The following is a 6,228-nucleotide window of genomic DNA, read 5'->3' as shown; positions in this document are numbered from 1 at the left end:
TATATATATATATATATATTTATATCTGTAATTTGTAATATGTTATAATATGTTATAATATTTTATGAGATATTTTATGATGTGGTTTATTTATCCTGGATGCTCTATTGAAATGTGCATAGGTTTGGGTTATTGTTGTTGTTTCTGCTATTATAATTGTTGCTGCAATAAAGTATGTTCAATGCATCGATTTTAAGCTCTGTTTTTTAAGATATATATATATATATATATATATATATATATGTATGTATATATATGTGTGTGTGTGTGTGTGTGCACGGAGAGATGATTAGTTTGAGAGATAAACAAGCATTATCTTAGAAAATATTAGTATGTTAGTGTTACGTGATATTATTATATATACAACATATTAGTTTATCAAAACTACATATTTAATCTTAGCGTGTGATTATGTGTTTATATAAAACATGGAAATCGGTAGATTGAAGCACAAATAAAATATGGATTATATGTCACAATTAGCCTCGTGGAACACCTTGTTAATTCAGTCATTATTTACCATTACTGCAGCTATTGAAATTACATTAGTTTCCCACAAAATATATAGAAGTATTTGACATCTAATGTTACTGGTAAACATATAAACGAGGGACAAAAAAGCAACGAAATGTTCCCGTCGTATATTATGTAAGCAACTCTCTACAATATTATTCTTGGAAAAACCTAATAAAATATTCTAAAATTCAAGAAACGAACAACATATTTTAAAAAACATATTTATTAATGGTTTATATTGCAGTTTGCCAGTTTATATTGAGTAAGAGATTACCAGTGTCACAAATCTGAGAAACCTCTCCAATGTAAGTCCCAATATAAGGAGTTTCTGTATCTGTTCGAAACATTAGTTTTCGCTTTTTTCGTCTTCATATGACTAATTCTATTGTATAATAATTGTATGCATATTGTACTGGTTATGACTTTAAACTGCATCCTGTGATGGAGTTCTGCTTCAGGAGTTCCAGAGTTTTGAGGAGTATGGAACCATACCTTAGCTGTTATTGTTTCTAGGTCTACTCTAACCCAGATATTACGGTCCAAGCTATATGTTAACTAGGAAATGAGCCTAGGAATGTAAGAAATACTCGGGCTAGTGTTCCAGCTGGGAGCAAGTGACTGGTCTTTGTTAAGGCATCTCGCTAGAAAGCTAACTTGTATACAAAACCAGCTAATCTACTGAGCCGAATATCTTGAAATTTGCTTGTCTCTGGTTACTTCGTATTCCTTGTGAGAGTCGTGTGTTGTGCAAGCTCCATTCGCACAAATTCGCAGGCACGCGCGTGCGCACACACGCTCCCTCACACGCACATACATAAGTGCATATGCACGCACACATACACATGCCTTATTCGTTAACAAGAGTAATAATTTTGTACTGTACAAAAGTATGGGGTAACTCTTTAGATTAATGTAATATTGTTTGATTATAACTGCAAATAAAACAAGCACACACACACACACACACACACACACACACACATATGCACCTATATATATTTATATATATATAATTTATGCATGTGTGCAACGTATATACTATGCATGTACCTACACATCGAAGTTATGACTGTAACCTAGAGTAAGTTACTAAACAGTTGTATTTATTCGGAAATATCAAACTGAACAGTTAAAAAGTACTAGGGCCTGCCAAAGTCTAGCAAATAAAGAGTGCTGTAGCACAATATTTCAACCCTTTTTTTAGAAATTATGATGTAGATTAACGTTTGATGGCTTTAGTCTCATTCATAGATAGCTGACGAAAATCCTTTAACTGGAGTTCTAATCTGAAATTTTGAGTCAGAACAAACTTTAATAAAAGACTGCATGAGGTAAAAGCAGTGATAAATTCTGTCGTCTGTTACGCCTATCAACTGCCGAAATGAAAAAGATATTTTATGCTATGTAAATGGAGGAACCATTAAGAAACGAAAGAAACAATAGAGAAGGGACAATTAGGACCGTACTAGTAGTTACGATTCTGTACCAGTTGATCGGCTGTTAGAAAAATACCGCAAGATATATTGTTGCCCTAACATTTTGTATGGTATCTGAGTAAAAGAGAAGTAAAAGCAGGATTAAAATTTATAGGTATGAAAGCAACCAGTTAATTATATATAGAAGGAATAACAGGACATTGTGATACGTTTGTGTTAATTCAACGTGTGTCAGAAAGAGGTCCAATAATGCATGTTGTACTTATGCAATCTTAGATGCAGTTTTTAACTCAGGGGCTAAAAGATACATGATGTCGATTTGCGGGAAACGTTCGTAAGGCCGAATCCACGGAATGTACTGAAATCAAGTGCAAATACACTACATTCGTAGAACGTCTTAAGGGAATGGATCAATGAGTTGCACTCTATACGATAGAACTGCAATTGTGCTGGAACTATAAAATTTTCAGTAGTCGCCACTGTTATTGATTAGACTCTCAACATGTACTGAAGTTCGATATTTATGTCTTCGATAACTTCAAGATTTTGCAAGTGGTAGCAATCTAGTGCCCAGCTGGTGTGTTCAGGGCTATCTTTCTTTGTAATAGGCCATAGGTAAGATGGCAACCTGTTCGCTGAAATGTTGAAGTTTTATAAAACTATGAGGTCAGCGTACCTGTGCTTGTTTATATGGTAAATTTATAGAACAGTTAGTTCACTTGCCTGATACTAAGATAAGAACAAAACCTGTTTACCATTCAATGCAGTAAACAAGCCTACAGTGTAAACTAACGGATACTTAGGTGTTTGAAAATAATAATAACAGATATTCACATCTTTGGAAGAAGTTATTTATATTAGTTTAAAATTTTCGTACAAGGTCAATAATTTCGGAGAAGGTGAGAAATTGTGTTCAGCTGGTTCTTATTTTATCGACCCCGTAAGGATGAAAGGCAAGGTGAACTCGCCAGAATTTGAACTCAGAACGTAACGACGGAGAAAATTCCGCTACACATGTTGCCCAGTGTGCTAACAATTCTGCAGACTCGCTGCCTTAGAAGTGACATATATATTGATATATAACGCTTTTAAAGTCTTGCTTTTATATATTATATGTATCGGTATTGATTGCCATTTCTATAGGTGGTTGAGCATACACTACATAGAAGTTTTGGTTTCCCTAATGAACTGATCGATATTATGTAATATGTCAACCCCTGGGCTTATCTGCCGTAAAACATATTTCAACTCATATCATGAATTGCAATCCATCTATAATACATTCGTAGATATAATCTGTTATTTAAATATAATTTCATGATTCCTCACTAGATATTCATATATTCCTTTGCACAAGATATTCATGGAGCATATATTGTCTCTGAATGATATGATGCTATAGATTATATAATACACGAGAGTCATTTTTAAAGCCAAATTAAATCATATTGCTCTCATTCAAGTTTTATGTAGATATCAGGTTACATATGTCGATATCAGGTTACATATGTCGATATCAGTTTAAATACTGCTTCAATCTTTTAGACATTTTTTCACTACATGGACTGTGAATGACAATAATGATAATTTAGAACCACGTTCAACAAAAGATGTGTTCCCAAATTATTACTTTCCTCTTTGAAATGGGTTACTATATTTTCATGTGACGTGTATACAGTTGTCCCATCAAAGCACCATTATAATTATTGCTAACATTTGCCGCATAGGAAATAAAACATATTTAGAACTGTTGCGAGTCAGAGAAAAAATTGCCCGAGCAAATATCAAGAAGGTTCGATTTAGGTCAGCAAACCATCAATTAATAATCGTAATTCATTGCCGTTAAACGCAACGATAACAATTATTACAAAGTTTTTAATGCAAAAAAAAAAAAAAGTGATATTACCACCCACTCCTGAGTTATATATTATGGCTTGAAATGACTCCCTACAATACTTCGATTGTAGAATTGCGCTTTCATTGTTCCGTATGTGAATAAACGTTTAGTGCTCTAGCTTCTAAATTAATAACGATGATGTATAAAGGTATATCATATCACCTTCAAAATCTTACTGATAGTTATAGGAAATATATTTGCAAATACTTAATACGTTAATTACAATATAAATAATTAGGTTCAAGCTAAAATTCACCAGAAGTTTTGAACTTCAATATAAGGAGCACACGTGTACATCATAACCTGAATGCACCTAATTTGGGTCCATATTGTCTACAGAAATTCGATTCCACAACCGATATTTTATCTCTGTATAACATAAGATAGGATTCTGAAGACAAAATAAGAAACAAGGTTTGCTTCCCGTATACAAGCATACCGACGCAGACACCCGCATGCATATCCCTACATACTTGTATACATGCACACACAGATATACACACTCGCATACATACATACATATATACATACATACATGCATACACACACACACACACACACACACACACACACACACATATATATATATATATATGTATATATGTGTGTGCATATATATATATATATATATATATATATATATATATATATATATGTATGTATGTGTGTGCATATATATATATATATATATATATATATATATATACAAAGGGATTAAAAAGTCAATGCAGATATATTGTAAGCACTCCGTGGTTAAGCGAACTTACTTAATTGCAAAAAACGATTAGATAATAAAAGAATCCAAATAGAATTAACATGTACAGGAATGTTTACCGTACGATTTCTAATGCCTAAGCAATTTCTTTTTAGTAACAGGTAACGGAATGCAAGCCGATCCAAATTTGACCTATAACAGCTTGGATCAATTTGACGTGGTCCATTGTAAGTTATTACCTCCATATGATACTTGTAATTTCAAATGTGATTTTGGCCTTGAAGAATGTATGATTACCTCAAAATCAAGCTTATTAAAATCTAGAACCAGTCTTAATTTGAAATACACAAGTATACAAACAACCTTTATATATTTCAATAATAAACAGACATTTTACTGTAATTACTTTTTCCTGTAATCTAGTGAGAGTGAATTTTCTAAACATTTATTTTTCCATCTATATTTAACATACTTAAATAGCCAAATAGAAATCGATCCAACCGGTTTTCGCTATTTAAATTAGGTTTTCAAGGGACATTGTACAATAATCAATTCTCGTGACAGAGGGGTGTCGTCATTTTCGATGTTTGAAGATTTAGAAGAATCAATCTAGAGAGTGAACCAAGGAAAGGAACAAGTGGCAAGGGGGCAACTGGCTCCTTAGTATAATTTTTAAAATGATCAAATTTGTATATTGATGTGTGGCCTGTACTTTTGTATGAACAGGTTTTCCTTGTTTAGGCGTTCTTGTACTGAGATTGAATCATTGCATAGATATAATGGGAAGATATGAAAATTCGGCGTTTTATTACTTGTGCATCTGTCGATGTGTCCGCTCAATGATATCTGCCTGTATTGAAGGAAATGAATCTGTTCTTTATGCAGCGTCTCAAAGTAAGGCTCGTTTGGCCCACATAATTGTGACCACAACCTGAGCAAGTTAGGACATAGAGAAAGTTCTGGGAAGCACATGTGAAATTGGTTTTAATTGAGAACTTTTGTCCTTGCTGGAATGTGAATTCCGAGCCTTCAATTAAGTAAGGTCATGTACCACAATTAGGTCGTCTGCATTTTTTAACTGTTGGTATCATCTGTATTGAGTATAGTTTTGCATTTTGTTACGAGTCTCTTGAGTGATTTGTCTTGTCTTTTGCATTTTTTGCATTTTAGTAGTTTGTGTATTTAGGATGCTGTTCATTTTCGGGTCTTGAGTAAGTAGAGAGAGATTTTGAATAATTGTGTTGTATGCTTTATTGTTTCTGGGATTGTGGGTTAATATGCATGGGAGTGATGTAAGGTGATGTGTGGTGTTTCATTTTGCTGTCCTTAGTGTGTTTGTGTCTAATTTCTTGCCACCTTTAATTCCATGTTCTATAAATGTAGGTGGGTATTGACGTTCGGTGAGAGTTATTTTCAGTCCTTGTGGTTGTGTCAAATATAATTGTACAGATCATTTTTGCTAGATTGAATGGGAATTTTCATATTTTCCCATTATACCTATGCAAACATTCAATCTCAGTACAAGAACGCCTAAATAGCGAAAACCAGTTGGATTTCACGACATCCATTTATTATGTTTATATCTATAAAAAGATATTAAACTATATGAAACGAAGGCATTTCTCTTACACTTTTTATATTTTTTTCCACATATTTTCCACTAT

This window comes from Octopus bimaculoides, chromosome 3, assembly GCF_001194135.2.
Source record: "Octopus bimaculoides isolate UCB-OBI-ISO-001 chromosome 3, ASM119413v2, whole genome shotgun sequence".
Classification (NCBI taxonomy): domain Eukaryota; kingdom Metazoa; phylum Mollusca; class Cephalopoda; order Octopoda; family Octopodidae; genus Octopus; species Octopus bimaculoides.
This window is presented reverse-complemented; position numbering follows the sequence as displayed.